This window comes from Leguminivora glycinivorella, chromosome 4 (genome assembly GCF_023078275.1).
Source record: "Leguminivora glycinivorella isolate SPB_JAAS2020 chromosome 4, LegGlyc_1.1, whole genome shotgun sequence".
Lineage (NCBI taxonomy): Eukaryota > Metazoa > Arthropoda > Insecta > Lepidoptera > Tortricidae > Leguminivora > Leguminivora glycinivorella.
In genome coordinates this window covers 13,756,027-13,777,479 of record NC_062974.1, presented here as the reverse complement: position 1 = coordinate 13,777,479, position 21,453 = coordinate 13,756,027, and the positions used below count along the sequence as shown (strand labels likewise).

General features: G+C 37.0%; 1 protein-coding gene across 4 annotated transcripts in view; it reads left to right on the top strand.

Moving 5' to 3' along the window:
• The first annotated feature begins 5,478 nt into the window (after positions 1 to 5,478).
• The window catches only part of LOC125225692 (band 4.1-like protein 4), a 116,286-nt gene continuing 100,311 nt past the window's right edge, over positions 5,479 to 21,453 (top strand). For all 4 annotated transcript variants that reach the window (XM_048129523.1, XM_048129524.1, XM_048129522.1 and 1 more), the window contains exon 1: positions 5,479 to 5,794. The gene's annotated coding sequence lies outside the window, so the exon portion shown is untranslated. The remainder of the gene's footprint in view (positions 5,795 to 21,453) is intronic.

Genomic DNA, 21,453 nt, shown 5'->3' with positions numbered 1-21,453 from the left:
ATCCTATAAGGGTTCCGTTATTCCTTTTTGAGGTTCGGAACCCTAATAAGAGTTATGAATGAATCACGATTAGTTTCAATAAACTTAGGTATATTGCCCGAGATGTAGACCGAGCTCCCGATATTTTGATGCAGTTACATGCATTGCGAATGCATTCACCCGGGTAAAAGTTACCCGTGATCATAATTCATGTATACAGAGTGGGGCCTGTAATAAAGGCGAAGAATTGAACTGTAGGCTATTCTCCTTATACTGATCAACATTTGTTCAGTGACTTTTAAAAATTATGAAGTCCTAAAATTTTTAATTTTTCATACAAAATAAATATTAGCTTCAATGTATCTCCATTATTGTTGTCATTGACGTTGTCTGTCACACTTTAGACTTAACAGAATTCGCAATACATTACCTCTTAAAAAAAAACTTTCAAGGGTGATAAAAATCAAAATACAAGTTATTTTTAAAAGTCGCCGAACAAATGTTGATCAGTATAAGGAGAATAGCCTAGAGTTCAATTATTCGCCTTTGTTACAGGCCCAATTCATGTATATAACTGCGTCGAACTATTAGAAGCTCGACAAAAAATAACGGTCTGCATCCCGGTCAATATGTCTAAGTAATATAATAAATATACGGGAATGCTAATGTAAGACATTTAAGGACACTGACATCATGCTAACAAAGCCCTTTTCCAGACTACTAACTGCATTCAAGTGGTCTTAATAATGCTCGTAATGGAGACGCCTGATTGCAGCTGACGACGATGTTATCAGCGAGATGGTGTGTCATAACTACAATTAAATTACAGTTCAACGACATCACCGTTTAAAGTAAATTTCGAAAACGATTTGATTTGTAATAGATTCAGTTGAGTTATGTTTGTAAAATAGTAATGGAGTGTAAAAAATATACACATAATAACCAAAAACCTTGAATTCGGTGTTTAGTGTTTACTGCATAAAAATAAATCAAAAACCGGAAAAGTGTGAGTCGTAGGTAGAAAGGAACCTTTTTAAAAATCAAATAATAATATTTTCTTTGTCACGACCTGAAATTGTAAGGATCTGAAATTCTAACAGAAATTCATCATTATTACAGATTCAGGAAAACATCGTGAGGAAACCGGACTAATTCCAATAAGGTCTAGTTTACCCTTCGGGTTGGAAGGTCAGATGGCAGTCGCTTTCCTAAAAACTAGTGCCTACGCCAAATCTTGGAATTAGTTGTCAAAGCGGACCCCAGGCTTCCATGAGCCGTGGCAAATGTCGGGATAACGCAAGGAGGACGATGATTACAGATTCAGTACAGATACCCTTCTCATGGAAAGCCACATAGGGTGATAAACACTTATAAGGGTTCCTTTTGTACGTTTTTGGCACGGAACCCTGAAAATTGGGACGATGATGTATATTGAGTGAGCATAATAATTATCTTTAATTCAATTAAAAGCTACCAAAAAAGTGCAGCTGCCCTTTCAAAACCTACTTTATTCTTATAAGTTTATCCTTACTTATTCATTCAGTTTATTATGCTAAAGTTCAGCGCCGTTAATAACAATTAATTAAGTATGAATCACACAATAACAAATCAAATGTGTCACTATTCATATATCATCCATAGGGTAGTATTTACCTTATAGTTCCAGGAGGACGTCACAGCATATCAAGTGATGAAGCATGAGTCACCCATACTACCTATAGCCATGGTGGTGGTTTAAATTTTGTCACGTCGTACTGACACAATCAATGAGTCATGAAATGCACGGGGCTCATGCTCACGAGAATTCTGATTTACTCAAACGGTGACAAAATGCAAACGCATAATATATCATATTTAGGGAAGAAATGTTCTAGAGTGGACAGCAATAACAATTTTATTTAAAGTCACATACAGGTCGAACGCGATTAATTAACATTATTTTTACCTTTTTTTTCGAGTCTTCCGCGACCACGGCCAGTGCAACCTGGCCGAGACGTTGGGAAAAAAGGTAAAAATAGTGTTAATTAATCGCGTTCGACCTGTATGTTACTTTAAATATGTGTACAAAGCGCGAGAACTTAAAGTGTTATAAATTTTATAATAACAATCTTCGTGAAAATGCAGCGTAGCATTTGACCCACCGCAAAATGTTTGCCGGTTTTGATACGCTCTCAGCGATTTCTTGTATGAGGACTACACACAGTCGTTGCCGTTCTGTATGACCACCTTAGAAGAATATCATGGTAATAACTAATAGTTATAGGTATATACGAGTGGCCTATTTACACGGCGATTTTAGTTACATTGTGGACTGTTAATATGGTAATCAGATACAGCAATGTACAGTAGCGAAATTTTTTTCCTTCGTATTTTTACGGAGACGTAAGAACTTATTTCAGTCACTTTCAGTACATTATCTGAACTAGCACGACAAATACGAACGTGTTTCAAACAAAATACATTGGGCAACTTTTATACACTAGGTAGATGTACATACGTGTGTGCTGGAGATTCGTAAAGAGTTGGGAAAATAGGACCTAATGATAAATTATCGATCTAAAATAAGTCACACTTTAACACCGCATGATAGAAAGAGAGGTACTGTATATATAATGTTGTCACGTATTGAAAGGCGTCATCATAACCGTAATACATCAAACATCAAAAATCATAAGTAGGCCACAGGGGCACTTTTACAAGTCAACATTACTTACAATAAATAATACGGATTCAACAAAATTTAAAAAGCTACTTTAAATTTAAAATTAAACATGGTGAAAAAAAAATACAAACTGATACAAAAAATAAGAATAACTAAAATAACTTTAGAGTTGTAAAAGACTCTAGATATCACAACTAAAGATAATAAATATACTTAATCTATTTTTTAGATGTAGATACTGATGTAATACGTAAGTATCACTTTATAAAGCGACAGTTACTGTATTGTTTTTTCAAAAGTGTATTTCTTTTTTATTACCACAAATTAAATAATTACTGTAATTATGTTCAAGCGGTTTAGTTAGCAGTTGAAGCACCGTAAGTTAGAGATCAGAGCGTAGATTTGCAGAAGTTGTTAATAAACTTAGATAGGTTTCCGAAGTAATTTAACTACAATCACTGGGAGTTCAAGCTGCGTCCTGCTGTGGAGTACCAGTAGTTGGATTGTTCTAATATGCATAAAATGAAAGCCAATGAATAATTGAATATGTATTGTAAGCAAAATTGGTAAGAATTTTTGAACTAGGATATTTTATACCTATATGAACTTATCCCCCTTATTCATGAACGTTCACTAAAGTTATCAAGCCGATAAATTAAAATTCGTTTGTCTCTTTCCGACGTATTGGTGTGATAGAAAGGGACAAACAAACTTTATCGGCTTGATATCTTTATGAATATTTTTTCGCAACCATAGGACTAAGTAAATTTGTGTATCATGTCTCTTGACCATTTTTATGTAGTTATTAAAACCAATTTATTAAAAAGATTGTATTTTTATTTTGTACCCTAGTATGTACCATTATTTGTGTTAAGCACTTACTTTTGTTCCTCAAGTTTTCTAATTCCCGAAACTCTTTTGGCTATTTTCTTACACATATATTTTTTTTTTAGTACTACGTCGGTGGCAAATAAGCATAAGCGTCACCGTAACCTATGGACGCCTGCAACTCAAACAGTGTCACATGCGCGTTTCCACCCCATTAGAAACTTGTACATTCCCTTTTGCTGTGTTAAGAACACAGTAAAAAGGAGTGTACAAGTTCTAAGGAGGGTTCGGGTTGCCGACGACTCAAAGGACAATAGACGGAACAAGTTAGTTCCGTAAGTCCTCCCGTCATCAGCTCACCGCACCCTCGTTGAGCTCTGGCAGCCTTACTCACCGACAGGAACACTTCTTACACATACAAATCCTGAAAGAAAAAACCCGTTTGAGTAAAAATCCCTCGTTCTGTTCCACCCGGTATATGCGTGGTGTGAGGTATAAGGGCAAAGTAATTGATATTATTTGAGGGGTTTAAATTTACATAATTCACCACGAGGCAGGTACACGACCTCTTATTAAGATTAAAGGGTTGCCTCAGGGTGCGCACGAGGATAGGGGAAGCGTGATTACTTTCAGCAATGTACTTAACTTACAAATAACTTTATTCAGAAGACATCGGTACATGTAAAAACGAACTTAAAAATATTGATTAAAATAATACTACTTTATTAAAACTAATATTACTATAAAACTAAACCCTTTTCACAAAACTCGTTGCCCTCTCAGGTGCAATGGGCCCACTCAAGTGCAAAGGTGCCCATCACACTCGATACGGTCCCACGCTGAATTACGATAGACAGCCACGAGATGGTGATACGTAGAGCTAATACATATGAGTTATATCCAAACAGATGAATTACTTAGTATAAGTAGGAGCTATTAGGGAGAGAGATAGATAGGGCTATGAGTAATTATATCTGAATGATCTATCTCTATATGTATAGAAAAATCACTTTCGCTTAATTTATACATCAGGCACAGTGGACTTTGTGGGCGATAGGGCTTAGACTTGAATCGTCTTTTATGTTTTTCTCTAGCGAGTTCCGGAAGTAACATATTTTTTCCCTACATAACATGTTGCAACAATAAAATAAAATAAAATAAAATGCATTTATTTCAGACTATTTGAGTCCATAAGTTTGTTAATAAATTTTACAAAGATAAACCTTATAAACTAATGTTAATATCTTAAATTACTAACTTAGAACCTAGACATAAATGTAGCTGAGACCAGTGTTTAATTAAACCACTGTCCCACCTACCTGCAACGACGGCTAGGAGACTGTGGCGGCTGCCGCTCACCCTGCTGAGCGTGGCAGCGCAGCGCTTGCGCAGTGTCGCGTGGAACCCATCCACATGCGCGTCCGCGAACATGCCAGATATGATTCATTAACTAACTCTATAAGCATTAACTTCACAAACTCTACATCCAACTTAACTCAAAATATGAGTACGGCTTGGTCGTTACAGCCACTGTTGTAGAGTTTTTTCCGCAATAAAGCCATCTACCGGATAACCGTGGAACACTAAAGTTTAGCAATGAACATTTTATTCGTAACATCAGCTCTAAACTCAAGTTAACCTACAGTTGAATACGCCCCTGACTGTAGTACGTGGTACAGCATGCGTTGTATAGAGGGCACTGTATAAATTGTTTCCATAGATGGCGCCGCTGTGGTAAGTTTAGTTTAAGTTTGCCTGGCGCCGAGCTCTGCGTGTTTTCGAAAGCTTTACCACCCGACTTTGGTTTATCACGGGCAACTTTTAGTAGCGTTGTACATTGCGGCGTCTGTAACGTTTGCAGCTCTAACGTTACGCGCTGCGCGAGTAATGCACGACGGTGGAGGTTTTTGTAATGTTATAGACAAGATGTTTGTGTTGCGTAGTGAGCTGGTGGAGTAGAGAACGCGGGACCAACACCGGGCCGCCGGTGGCAGTAGATACGTGTTCCCCGCGGTGACAGGTGGCCCGCCGCCCTCACGCAACTAACTCGCGCTCGCGAAACCATCCCTTTTGTTTATAACACTTGTTGTGCTCCCGGTTCGATGACAACCCGCGGGAGAGTTTCCTAAAGTTCCTTCTGAAACTTGAAATGTGAACTTTCAGTGTCGTGAAGTGTTTTGGGAAAACTAAACGGCGAGATTAGTCATGTTAACAAGTACGATTAAAGTGCGATTATTAACATAACTTTGATGATTTTGATTGATACAGTTCCAGCATGGACTTTGCTGGTGTAATCGAGTGGAGTTCTGAACAAATTTAGTCACCGTAAGTAGATTGAAAAGTTTGTTCCCACGTTTTTGTAGGTAGTCAAGATGGAGTATAATTTGTGTGTGAACCGGAGCGTGTTGAATAGGGAGTTCTCGTGAAGTATATGATAGTGATGGGACTGATGGGGCCGTGTTGTAGAACATAAAGCACTAGCGGAGGCCATGGTCGAGTTGAATGGCCGGCGCCGCGGGCTCGGCCGTCGCCGTGCATACCCAACCACCCGGCCGCGCCGCTCGCGCTCGCGGTCGCGACGTCTTACCGGCCCGTAATGTGATGGCTATTATTGTTATTACGGATCTGATCAAAACATACTCAACATCTTACACCATTTTACTATGACCATTTAAATCCTTATCAGAATCCAACAAGATAATTTTTTCGTAATGCTTGACTACTTAATATCAGATTAATGTGCTGGTTGCACAGAGTTAAAACATTTTGAGGGCAAAAAACCTAACTGTTCATTTAAATTTATAGGATTTCTACGTTAAGTCTGATACTGTATTTAGTATATTTTCAATAAAGGCCTCCAAATCAAATCATGCATAGGAAAGACTGATGTCTGCCCGATTCGAATTTTAGTTATTAGGTAATAGGTAGATATATTTTGGATATGATACTTGTGTGCAAGTAAAAAATGGTAAGAAATTATTTTGCACTATTTTGGAATACAATGCAACTTTCTTATCTATCAAGCATCAACAGAGCCTTTACTAGTTGGTGTGGTGAAATAGTTACATTACGATACAAGTGCGAAAAAAGGAAGTTAGAAACGAGTGGCGATAAATTAAAACACGACCGAAGGGAGTGTTTTACATCGACACGAGTTACGAATTTCCTTTTCACACGTGTACCGTACGACGTCTTTCAGTACAGATGGCCATCCGAACCACTTCTCGCACTTGCGAAAAAAAAACACCTCTGTACTGAAAATAAATATTAGGTTCGAGCTGAAAAATCTGTAATAAACTGAAAATTATAATTGTAGAAATGTGAGCACTAGATTTTGGAAATATAGTGGTACCTATTGACCACTCCATTTCAATTTTATTGGGTTGGTAAGAAAGTAATGAGCGAATCATAACCAATATTGTAATTTTTATTTAATTTATTATTTTAATCATTTATCAAAAATATAACGGCCTTCGTTATCTACTACTTGTCTCCATCGTTCTGGTAAACAATGAATAGCATCGGCGAAGAAGTTCTTAGGTTTAGATTCAAAAAACTCAGCTATGTACTGTCGTAGATGGGCTTGATCATCGAACTTTTTTTCATTCAAGGCATTGCTTAGCGATCTGAACAATGCGTAATCCGTAGGTGCCAAGTCTGGAGAGTACGGTGGATGAGGTATCACTTTCCAACCTAGCTCCAATAGCTTTAGCCGAGTCACTTTTGCAATGTGTGGGCGAGCATTGTCGTATAAGAAAAAAACTTTAGCATGCTGTGGACGATTCTGACAGATTTTTTGGTTTAAATTTTCAAGCTGATTACAGTATACTGATGCGGTAACAGTCATTCCACTTGGTAGGAGTTCCCAGTGAATAATACCATGAATATCCCACCAAACGGACAGCATAACTTTTTTCGGGTGAGGCTCTGTTTTTGGTGCCTCTATTCCTATTTCGTTTGGAGCTAGCCACTGACGTTTGCGTGTGTGATTTATATATAAGACCCATTTTCCATCTCCAGTGATAAGATGGACCAACCAGTTGAATGTGCGGCGAAAAGACAGAAGTTGTATGCAGATATCGGCACGGCGGTTTAGTTGATCTCTATCAAGTTCGTGCGGTATCCAAACACTGTATTTGTAGTTTTTTCCCAACTCGTGTAAATGTGTTTCTATGGTGACATGAGAGCAGCCTAACTCGGTAGCAAGAGTATGACTCGTTAGCCTCGGATCTCCTTCAATTAAGGTTTTTAATTTGGCTACATCAATCTTCACCGGTCGACCAGACTTAGGTTGATCTGATAATGAAAAGTCGCCACTACGAAACCGCTGGAACCATCGTTGCGCCGTGGCCTCAGACACAACTTCAGGAGCAACACGCTGACATATATTACGCACTGCTTCGGCGGCTGAATGGCCAGACTGAAATTCATATAGTAAGCAATGCCTTACATGCACTTTTAATTCGTCCATTTTCTTCCTTATATTAGCTCGGCGACAGCTAGTGAATGACTGACGAGAAACTGTGCGACTCGCCCTTTATATACTTTCGACCATAGAAGATTCTAGAACTCTCTCAAAAATTTTATGTGGAATTCAATCGATCGCTCATTACTTTCTTACCAACCCAATATTAGTAGGTACTATTGAAATGACCGGTAGGGGAGATATTACTTAATGTTAAACATGATATCAAGCAGACGAAAAAAAAATCAGATCTCTGATCCATTAAACAAGTAGGTAAGCCAATGTTTCTCAAGAAACGCTTTCTTATATCAAGAAGAGGAAAAACCAATATGGAAACGCTTTCTTTTGCACTATGTGGGTAATGAAGCAGCAATTTCAACCAGTTCTGCTATAAGAACCTTGCTTAGCCAAAGGCATGACGCTTTTCATTCAAGCGTAAATGGTGTTGTTTTGATATCAAGTTTTTAGTTTTGAAAAAAAAAATCCGTTTGAAAACTGGTATGATTACTATGATTAGATATGTTAGAGGTACATTAAACAAAAGGTCAAACATGAAAAGGGTTCAAAATTTACCTTAAAGGTAGTTACAAAAGCATTTAAAAATCATGAAATTTTTGGACCAATGCAAAGGCGAAATTTTAGAAAAGTTTTATTTTTTTCAGAACCCTTAACCTTCGTCAAGATGTGAAATGTTTAATGAAGTTGTCAGTTTCTTCGGCTTTTGAACAGTAAATAAGAAAGCGATTTATATCCACCTACTTGTAGTTATAGTTCGATAATGTAAATTAACGGTTGACTCAAGTATACATATAAAATACCTACTACCTTAACTATGTACTTATTTATACGTAACATACATATAATCACGCCTGTATCCCAAAAAAGGGGGTAGGCAGAACACATGAATTACTAAGTTTTAGTGCCACTCTTGGCAAAAAGAGGTTGAAAGTAGAGATGGGCCGAATATGGACTTTGCCGAATACGAATATTCGGCCGAACATTCGGTTCAGCTCTTACCGAACCGAACATTCGGCCGAATATTCGGTTACGACATATTTTTAAAGCGAATGTTAAGATTAAAACCATGAAATGATTGATAATGGTTATACATACTACAACTATGTTCTTATGATTTAGTGGATAACTAAAACTTAGTTAAAACAACTCTGAACTCTTCTCAACTCTTGAACTACGGTTTTTAAACTTTTTTACAAAACAATTGTGTATTTTGACGCATTTTTAGGTAGTTCCTTAGAAAGCTACTAATATAGGAGCTTATTATCCAATGGAATACGTAAGATCTTAATTAGTTATTTACTTTGTTTATTCGGTTAAATATTCGGAAATGCAACCGAATTATTTGGCCGAATACGAACATTGAAAAACTTGCCGAATATGCCGAATACCGAATATTTACCGAATATTCGGCCCATCTCTAGTTGAAAGAAATCCAAATTGTGACCTTGCAGTGACAGGTTGCCAGCCTCTCGCCTATTTGCGATACAATTTAACCCATATCCCACAGTCGACTTCTACGAAACCCACGGGAAAAAAGGGAGTGGTGAAATTCTTAACCCGTCACCACACGGGGGTACTTATTTATATTTATTTGTTAGTTTTGTTACTCAATGCTTTAGACTGCAATCAGGGGCGGCTCGCTCCGCGATTCTATCGCCGCGCTACAAGTACATGCTGGCGGCCGCGAGTTCGCGGCGCCGCGCACGTGCGGCTCATTTCTTTGTAAGAATTTTGTAGGTATTTAAAAAGGCGGCATTTCGTGATCATCAAAGCAGTGGGCCTTCTGTACTTGTACCTTCAACAATGAAACGTTAACCTGTACAAAATTTAACATAAAGAAGCTTCTACAAAATAGACTAGAACTAGAACCAATACACATTTCCAAACATGTATATTTTTAAGTTCTTTCTCCATTCTTTCCTTATATCGAGTCATGATCATAACTAACGGAGATCTGCCAGAATAAGATGATATCAGTGTTCCGACATTTTCTCGTAACTGTCTATAAATAATACGTTCGTACGCGAGTGAAGACGGTCTCCAGGGGGGCAGCTATCTTTTTTCTTTTCGATCTGGAGCTGTCAGTGATAACGAGCCATTTCATTTATTAGCAGCTTCCCTTGGAATTAATGTCTTTCACCGTAATTATTTGCTATCACGATTACCGGAAGCCGATTGATTCGCGATTTCGTCTAAGATTTTAAATGTCTGAGCAACATCAAATTTAATAACAATGATTATTTTGACTTCTGAGGGCAAACACAGTCATTTCAAAACAAATTGAATGGTGTAAATTCATAATAATTAAACTGAGTTTCATTATCTGATAGTAAATTGTGTCATTATGTATTGTGTCACAGCTCTCACAAGGAAGCAACATGAAACTGTGGGTCTAGTGAAAAAGGGTATAACTAGGCTTGCCAGATCGAATTACCCGATTATCGGGGAAAAACATTTTTTTTTTCGGGATTTTAGGTCTCAAGTCTGGAAAAGAAAAAAAAAAAACATTCAAATTAAAGTAGAAACGTAATTATATTTTAAGAATATACTCTATAAATTTGTATTTACTCTATAAATTTGTATTATGACATTTGTATCAGGCACACCTGCTGCTCATAGAAGTTTTTTTACTTATATAATTTTTTATTTTTTTTGAAATCTTGAAATACAATAAAAATTATCATATTTATTTATTTGACGGTTTGATAATTATTTGACGACTTTAACAAAAAAAAAAGAATTCTCATGTTTTATTAATTATTTGAGATCTGAGACATTAGAACGAAACTTGTACTGTTACTAATTTATTTCTTCTGCTGCTTCTGCCACATATATTTTGTGTTGCTTTTAACAGAGATTAACATTTTTTGTCTTTTTCAGTATTCAATGAGGACTTAAAAGTTAAGCACTTCTCCTCAAAATTGAGTCGTATTATTAGCTCGGCTTTTATCAAGTCAATGCACAATTGCACACGGTTTCTTTCTTCTGTGTAAAGATTGTTCAGTAAACTGAACACTCTTTCACAGTTAGCGTTGCGTACTGGAATGGACAGCACAAAACATATTAAGTATCCATACTAATATTATAAATGCGAAAGTAACTCTGTCTGTCTGTCTGTCTGTCTGTCTGTCTGTCTGTCTGTCTGTCTGTCTGTTACGCTTTCCCGCTTAAACCACGCAACCGATTTTGATGAAATTTGGAACAGACAATCTTTAGACCCTGAGACAGAACATAGGCTACTTTTTATTTCGAAAAAAAGGGATGAAGGGGTCGAAAAAGAGGTTGAAAGTTTGTATGGGATTTCTTAATTTTAAATGATAAAACCATGAAACTTTATATTTTAGCACTTGATAAGAAATCATTAAACATATATTTAAAGTCACATACAGGTCGAACGCGATTAATTAACATTATTTTTACCTTTAAAATAAACATGGTGGGAAATAAACATTAACTAAAAGCGGGTAGATTATATTTATTTGGATACCCCGAACATTTATATAAATTAATATCGGGTAGTTTTGTGTTGTTTACATCTCCGGTGACATTTTGCTGGGACGTCAGTCTTCCGCGACCACGGCCAGTGCAACCTGGCCGAAACGTTGGGAAAAAAGGTAAAAATAATGTTAAATAATCGCGTTCGACCTGTATGTGACTTTAAATATGTGTACAAAGCGCGAGAACTTAGATTAGATTAGATTAGATTTCTTTATTTCATGATAAAAATTACACTATAAATTTGCTACATGTCAAAATTATGTTTATCTTCTCATTATGATCGTCAAAAATTACATAATAAATTCCAAATAAAAATAATTGTGTCTCCCAAATGAGGATCGTCATTTACAAAGAAAGAAAATACACATGCCAAGCTAAATAAAATTAATAAATTAAGTTACAATATCATGAAAGTATCACGAAGCAAGAAAATATTATATAACAGAGAAATATAGGTATAATTATATCGTCGGTCATTAAAAATTCAAATCCATGTACTCATTTACAGAGTACATGGGGTTATCTAACAAAAAGTTTCTCAATTTGCGCTTAAATGCTTCGTCACATGGCTCATTTCTCAGATCGGCAGGTAAGTGCTCATAGTAAGTACTTAAAGTGTTATATCATTAAACATCTTGATAAGGGATAGGGATAGGGATAGGGATAGCGATAGGGATAGCGATAGGGAAAGCGATAGGGATAGCGATAGGGAAAGCGATAGGGATAGCGATAGGGATAGCGATAGGGATAGCGATAGCGATAGCGATAGCGATACGGATACGGATAATATGGGTATCGTTAGCGGGATACGGATAATCGGTCGGCGGTCTCTTACAATCAATGTGCTCTAAGACGATCGTTGTTTGCTTGCTTGAAGATTACGTTTGCGATAAGTATAAGCAAAATGTAAAAAATTGTAAGGGATAATAGAAAAAAGTACTTTTTACCCACCGATCATAGTGTCGAAATACGGGCTATGTGGGATGTTTATAAAGGTTTCCCCAGCGTATATAGAATTACCTACGCTGTGGTCGATGTGTAATATTTCTACAATCATTGCAAGCAAAAGTATTATGTGCAATCGAAATAATCGCAGATAAATATACCTACAGAGAAACCTACGGTCCCTACGGATCCAAATGAAAATCTTAATGAATACTTTTATTACGCGGGCGAAGCCGCGGGTAAAAGCTAGTATTTAAATATTTTTCACATCATTGCACTTACTTATAGTATATGCCCATATTTTGTCATTAGACAAATTTATTACTTCTTCTGGAGATGCAATTTCAATATTTCTTTTAGGGAACATTAATCCGTGTATAATTCATCACTGTTAATATTATTGCAGATATTCAATTTTTCTGTTATTTCCAACAGATCACTCCATAAGAACAACTAGTTGTTTTTTAAAGACAGTTTCGACAGCGTTTTATACAACGAGTTCTCATTAAAGTCATATCGTTCTTCGATATAGTTAATGGCTCTTTTGAAGAACTGGTCTGCTTCTTCACAAATTCATAATTTAGCTTGAGTCTAGTTTGGAATTTGAAATTTTATAATATTTTGAAAAATCGGGACATTCTCTAATTTGTCGGGATTCGGGAACACATGTTAAAAATCGGGAGAATCCCGCCAAATCCCGACCGTCTGGCAACCCTAGGTATAACTCAAATGAACTCGGTGAAAAAGGGCACATGTCCCAACTCGGACTTGTGACCTTTTTCACCGAGTCTATTTGAGTTATACCCTTTTTCACTAGACTCGCAGAAATATATTTAGCGCAAGGGCATACCGAATCCTACATGAAGCGAAGTAAGTATTTTATAATGGAATCCCGAGAGTATCGAGAGTATCTTACCTATGTAGAATCCTATCCTGAGCGTAGTAGTCCAACTAGTCCAAGTGTGTTATGTTTTATACCACACACTCCTCACAGGCACACATGTGATGCTCAAAAAATGTTAATTAAAAAAATTCTCCTAGCAGGGAACAAAACGCCCTTGTCCGAGAAGGTGCTGTGAAAAAGATTAGTCTGGATACATATCTAAAGCTATTATATTTCGTGTTATGTTAAAAAAATAAGTTTAATCTATTTAAGAGACTTGCGTGGGAATTAACGCAGTCTAAAGAGTGAGAATGAGTCACCGCACATTCATTTAAAAATAGGCAGTCGGGATACTGCCGGCGTCTTGGCGAAGAGGTCAAGTGCCCCCTTGTCCTCGATAGGGATTTGTAAAATCACGATCCGCGTTAGCACTACCTCCTGTGGTTCATTCCATCAAGAGGAGGGTGTACTCTCGTTTGAAGTAGACATATTCTAACATTTTAAATTTAAGCCATCATAGGTAACAGAGGGTCCGCTTGCCTGTCGCACTTTAGAGCTATTTAGTTAGTAAGTTTGTGGCTTTAATTTGTATCTTTAGGTCAAAATGATCTTGTCAATATCCGGAGTCAATTATTAAATTGAATAGTCAAATGTTTGCTTTATGTTCTAGTTTAATTAAAAAAAACCTATTTAATATATTAACTAAACTGTTCAATCTAAATTGGCAGTAATTTTGGGTAAGAGGATTAATTTTCATTAGAATAATTAATTCTTACAAGTCTGTTTATAAGTACCTATCTAAAATCTTACGAAAAAGGAACTTGAAGTGTTTTCCAAGGTCATAACAAAGCTTAATAGACAGTTGCCAGATGTAGGTACCTACCTAGTTAAGCGTTGCCAGGGCCATATCATACCTAAATAGATATTTATTGCTTGTACTTGTAGAATTTATACCGGCAAGATTTTAGGACCAACATTTATTCAAATAATAAATAAATCTTTACATAAACTATAAATGTATATAGGTATATATCTAAATTTATTTAGGTTATGCAAAACAACGGCGTGTAAAGAACGTGTCCAATCAAAATAGACAATACAATTCAACACAAATCTAATTACGGAAGTGGTCACGTTTTTGCTCGTAAATTTTAGCACAAATTAATCGAATGACGGTTTCCGTGATCAAACGGAATCTATGTGATCCAAATCTGTATGCATGGAGTATACAATATGAATGTGCGCGGACAGGCGACAGTAAATGTAGACACGTAGTATAAATACAAGTGTGAGGACTGTGAGGGACAATACATGAGGTAATATCTCATTAAAACTTAAGTTATTGTCAATATTTGAAAGGAAGACGGGTGTCATCTATTGGACATTATAGAGTCCTCTAGATTAAAAAGAGTTTGAACTTTTTTGACAACATACCAAAAACAACCTATGTCGCTTGGTATAGGGTTCATTGTTGCCCACCAAGATTTGGTGAACAACGAAAAACATCTACGTCACTTCGTTTTTTTTAAGTAAGCAGATAGGAATAGTTTTGAACATAATGATTAAAAGTCATAATGTAATTGACAGATTATCATTAGTCTGACGTGTAAAACATTGACTTTTATCAATAAATGTCTTGTAACTTGTAGTTGTAATTCTGAAACGGTTAACTTTTCAGGGTTTTCATTAAGGTCATCTAAAGCTAGGTTAGGTTAGGTTTCTTTTATCACAATCCTGAATAGTTTCAGAGAAAAATCACATTATGACTAACAAAAATGTGGATAAACGATACATTACGACTTAAGACTTTATAGGGACCCCTCTGCTACTCCTACCGAAAGTTCTATATGAGCATTTCGTTCAGTTACCCCCACCCCCTCCCACGTCACATCCAGTAGATACTATATTCATGGCGGGCGCGCTGACCGGCAGGCGCGGGCGTCAGCGGCCGGTTGACAATGGAGCCTTTGTTACACAATGCCCATTTCCGATTACCAGATTCACCAGATTGAATTGAACGCCGCGCCACCGGCCGTTCAATTCAAATGATTTTTGCATCATTTGGCTCACATGTTCTAATGCTCATGAACTCACAAGTGAAACAGAATAGAATCGTAGTTCTTATGAGAACATATTACTAACATTTAGCCACTATAAGCTAGATTATATTTAGTCAGTAATGTATTTATATGCTGTTCAGTATTTATCTAAACATATTCACTTAACACTTGCTATTTTCCAACGCGTCGAGTGCTTTGAACTGTGAATTTATACAAGCATCAAACGCGTTTCCCATCAAAGCTGTTACCGTTTCAAGATTGTTTTTTCTCATTAAAGGCAGAACTATCGTCTGTCGCTATCGGAACATTGTTACGGTCGTGTGAGTCGTGTATAGAGATTGCAAACCGAATAGGTTTTCAATGCGGTCGGATCCGGCCGGACTGGGTCTGATTTCCTGTAGGGAAATCAAAGGAAATTTATTGACATATTTACTAGTTTTTTGCATAGATATTTATGAACTTTTTAACAATAGCTTAAAACTTAAACTAACCATAGGTACTCGTATACCTAGGAAATAATTTAAATTTCACATTGAATTTTTACAGTTTGATCCTGTGAGACTGACATTTTAATGTTACAGTTAAATAGTTTTTACTGGTTAGTTTAAGTTTTAAGCTATTGTTAAAAAGTTCATAAATATCTATGCAAAAAACTAGTAAATATGTCAATGATAAATTTAGAACTTTTCCATTCGTTCTTTATTTCTTTCCGGACAGTAATCCTATTGGCTGAAAGAGCACAGCGCAGTCCTAAAGGTAATGCTTAGAAAGCCCTTCAGATACCCGACAGTCAATCTCTATCGGGAAGCTAAGGTACTTACAGTTCGCCAGTTATACGTCCATAAAATCTGTATGTCAATCCACAAAAGCGCCGCTAAGACCGAAATTTATCCTAAATTACTGGAAAAACGCGTCTTCAAGTTGCCAATCCCGTGGGTTAACACTGCTTTGGGCGTCGTTATGGTGACGTCCTCAGCTCTCTTATATACAACACGGCTGTAAAATTCCAGAGCGATTTGATTGGTTGTACTGTGCATGTGGCTAAAAGATTACTCTATAACTGGTTGCTATCACTCGACTATAACGAGAGTGAGACATTACTCTTGAAATTTGTTTAATATTATCACACATGTAATAAATATAACTAACTAAATTGGAAGAAAATTGCTAAAATGTCAAGCCTACATGGTTACTTACTACACATATAGTCTAATAGGTAAATTATGTAAATTGAATGTATACCAACTAACGTAATTGTAACTTTCTGTAATTTACTGTATCTATCCGTAATATATCTTTTCTTTCCTTCAACGTCATTGCATGACATTCAACTTAAGCATCTGGTCTCCTGCGATACAGGCCTAGCCTAGTGCGGGGACTCCTGAGGTATCGGTAAACCAACTAAGCTATGCACGTAGGTAATTGTAAGTTATGTAAGAATGCATCTCATTTGTATCTTTTTGTGCAATAAACATTTTTTTATCTTATCTTTTATCTATCTTTATTTCTGTTTAAGTGATACCTTAATAACCTTTACGTTGTCTAAACGCCTAACATTATTTTACCGAATCCGGCCGGAAATATCCTGAATGGTGTCGGATCTGGCCGAATTATCGGATCCGCCGAACCGGATTGGAATCCCTAGTCGTGTGACGCCGCATTTTTCTGTTTATCTTCCTTTGTCGCGTCGCAACAATCTCACGTTACCGGCACCGACGACGCAGTGTTTGCAATATGTTGCCTACCTGTTACCGAACGATTCTCTGTAGTCACATGTACCTACATCGGATGTTGAACATTGCTATGGTAGGGAACAAAACTTTTATGAACGTCATACCATCTGCGAACTAATTTTATCGATACAGTAATTAAGAGATGCAAGGTGTTTGCGTTTGGCTTTGTTTTTAGATAAACCACTAATGACTCAGTATAAATAATATGTTACAAAATACTACTAGCATCCCAACTTAAACGCTGCCAACGTACCTACAACGCTTTCATGTCGTTGTTTTTCTCCGGTCCACTCTTCTACACCGCTCGTTTAACTGCCTCTACTGAACCGGATTTTAAAGACTGAACAATGTATTTTTGATGTGTATGTATGTATGTTCGTCATCAATCATAATGATCTTTTTGAAGATCTTGATTCGCACATGGCGGTGGTGAGCATTTTCTCTGACTACGACATTACAGCCAAATGTAGATTTTTAGAGACAGAGTTCAATTTAGCCCTTATTTCAACGTGCCAAAATGGCCTAACCCGAGCACCAGATCATGCACTTTAGCAATCTTAGCATTATTTCACAGTTTTTTTTATTCCTGCAGGTCCTAAAACTTCTAATTTATTAAAAAAGGCGCACCTTTATGTCTAGACTATTCAATGTGCTTTAAACTTAATAGATTTGCAGACAAAACACTCAAATTGATGCAATAAGTTTCCTACTAATTCCTGTAACGAGTGGGCGAGGCATAACTTAATGGCGGCCAGCTCACGCTCCCCGACGTGCAACTAAGTCCCAAAGCTTGAATTCAGTTTTGCGGTCTAGCTTCACCAACTTGTCATAGGACCTAACAGGGAATTTCTAGGAAATATCTTCATAACGAATAAATGTACCATTTTAAATCATTATACATATAACTAAAGATGACCTTTTGAATTAGAGACATACAGACAGACATACTTTGCCACGCTAGCTCATAATTATTACATACAGATAAATTTCAGGTCTAATAAACTAAGTCCCTAATTTGGGCATGATGTTCTCTGGGTCAACGATAGACACATTTATGTACTTAATTACTTATCTAAGTATACGATATAATTTACAAATTGTTTTTTTTTTAATACCGCCAATTTTCTAAATTCTATTTCATTCTAGAACGGAGAGCTACTCGACTGCGGTTTTCTTATTATTTCATTAACCTTTTTGGTATGCGGGTGGGGGAGGACATTAATTAACAACTTCCATAATTCGATGTAGGGAACAAATCAATTTGTTCCCTACATCGATAGATGGCAGCACCATCTCTCTCGCTATATCGTAATCCTGCAAAAGGATTCATATAGGAGGTGCAAGCACAAATTGCTCGCCCTTAGAGTTGGTCAAAGGCGCCTAGCCTTCAGGGATAACATACACTAGAGAAATTTCGACGGGTACCTCGGCGGTCGGGGTGGTGTAGCGGTCGAACACGTCAGCCGCGTTAGCTGGAGACCCGGGTTCGATTCCCGGCTTAGCCACCAGTGGGCTTGATCGCTTTTTCTTTAGTGTATGGTATCTATTTCAGTTTATATCTTCCATAATTGTTTCCAAATTTATATTTTCAGTCTTCATTTGGGCATTATGATTAGGTTGGGTATTTTGTTACTTGCTTTGTTTGTTTACCTCTTTTAATAGTATGATTTGTAAGTTTACCTCCTCCTTGCTTCGCTTTCCTTAATGATGAGATTGATGAGGGTCGTCACCTTTGTCTACGTGGACCACATGAATCCGGATGACAGATTTCCAGGAATTTCGATACCTTTCGACTTCCAAAGCGTCATGGAACTGGACGGGAAGCGATTTGCTAACATAGTCGGACTAAAGCGTTTGACTGTGGCCTTTTCCTCTCTTTCTTTCCACCGAAACAGTGATAAGCTAAGGGCTTTTGCAAGTTTTACTGTTACATATTTGATCGTAGGCATTTTTGGACAATTCCATTGAACTGACCAATAAACAATTTATTTAATGTCACTGTAATAACCAATTCTGTGACTGCCTAAGGCCAAATAGCGTTGTCTGGCTTTATGTTTAAATGCCCGGGGCATTTAACACTACAAACGTTTACCATTAAAAGATAATGAGCAAAAATTAATTCACTGCGAGCGAAATGTCGAATGCACGGGGATTAAATTTAGCGAGATCATGCTTGAGGGGCTAGGAGAGCTGGGCCTTATTCGACTCACAGTACCTGCCAGAACCGACATGAAATCAACAGTTCATAATTGAACTTTTATGACTACTTTATGACTGCTACGAGTATGTGGTTTATAATAGTTTAGTTTGGTATGGTTATCATACTTATCACCTAACTGAGGATTGTTAGTGTCTAATTTTGACAGGTCATTGTACTGTAAGAGAGTCGGCCTATCAGTGGAGAGCATCCAAACATTTAAACAACGCTTTGAATCAATATTTTTTTATATTTTAGGAGCTAAGTAACAACCGTTCACTCTCAATCGCTGCTTCTATATGAATGCCCCTTTGAAGTGTCTGTTTTTCCTTGACGTTCTTATACTGTTCCAATTTTAAATCAGGGACTGCCAGTCAGCGACCATGACTGCTGTAAAAGGTTTCACTCTGAATGCGAAACCTCTTACAGTACTTAGTTTATTCGATAACTTGCGATGTTATCCACATCAACGTAGAATAAATATGAATCGTCAGTTTTGGCATGTCGAATAAAGCCTATGAACACCGGCTCGTTGTAGCGAAAATTTAGACGAATTTGCGACGATTGCGTTTCATTAAGAAGCGTTTTAGTGCAAAGAGGCGCTTTGTGAGGTACGAGTGCGGCGCAAAACAAAGTTTAGAGGGGTTCTTCGTTAGTTGCTCACTCGCAAGCACAGACTCCCACGCACAGACACCACAGCGTTCACGAACACTTGATGGTTATCATAAGTTATCAACAGAGGCGTCATTTGTTAAATGGTTTTAGAATAGTTTATAGTAAATTAATGTTATTTTCATTGGCATGACGCCAATAGTCCGATCACTGGTTATCACCCGCTCCTTTAGATATTGACAAGGTATACGTCATATTGGAGCATGAAGGAATGGCGCTGTCACAGAAACACGTAATCTTAAGAAGTAATAAACATTAACAATGCAACCTAGCGGCAGTGATTCTGGAACCAATTTAACAAAAAGCTGACAAAATTAAGGCAGCATCAGTCGTTCACCTAGCGAATACGTTTTCTTTTAAATCCCCATCTACTAACACAGATAATCAATTAATATACTTGGTCTTGCTGGCAAGTAGTCTGTGTTTACAGGTAGAGGCGCGGTGAATATATTAATCGCGAATGTACGAACTTTATTCTTACGCAAAGGTAACTTTATACTCCGCAATGCTTGTTACCGTGAGCTCCGTTGAGCTTAAAGTGCTGAATAGAATCGTGCCTACCTATCCTTGTAATGTTAGCAAAGGCCTGCGTTTTCTTGCAAAACGTAATAGGAAAAGCTTTGCGATGGCTGTTGATTTCGATGAAAAAAGAACAGCCAAATTATATCTTAATTTAGTAATTATTAAGGATCCGATGTAAACTGTGACTTAGCAAAAGCTCTAAGATTTCCTCGATATAATTCGATCGCTATTATTGTTCAAACCCTACTCTACTTACATATCAACCTAGTACCAAAGAGGATCGAGTATTATAGAGAGTTACTGTCAAAGTAAAATGTGTAATCACAGTGCATCAGCCATCTCTCACACAGGCTTAAAGCTTTTGAACCTCAGTTTTGACAATTTGGCCCATATTCTTAGCTTGATATGTGTTAAAATGTCAAATATTAATATTACCGCCTATAACACCCCGCTACCCCCTTAATTAAATACACCCTAAATTACCTAACTTAAGTCCAAATTGTTAGCCCTAATTAAAACAATACACTATTAAAAATTGGCCATTAAAACAAATACTGTGATCGTCTAGTAAGTGGAAGGACCCCGTAGTTGTGCGTAGCAATCCAGATTCTTTTTACCTTTAGGAACTTGCTATTAGGGTTAAATTTAAGTTGATAAAACTAAGGCAGTAATATATTCACTTGAGGTATAATAAGCTGAGAGAACGTCATTTGTGAAAGAATTTAGTGCGTTGAGATAAAAGTGTGTGAGAATGGTAAAATTGTGTAAGGAATATAAATACAGGAAATATATTAAAAATAAATACAAGACATTATTTAAAATGGGGTTAATTGTTTCCGACCCACGAGTCCCTTATACGTAGGAATAATAGGTGTATAATATAATATAGCCTATTATAAGGACCTCGCTCGAGCATATGTACAAACTAGGTTGCTGGTTCAATTTATGCTTTATCAAACATTGAACAAATGGGATCCTTAGAACAAAAGTA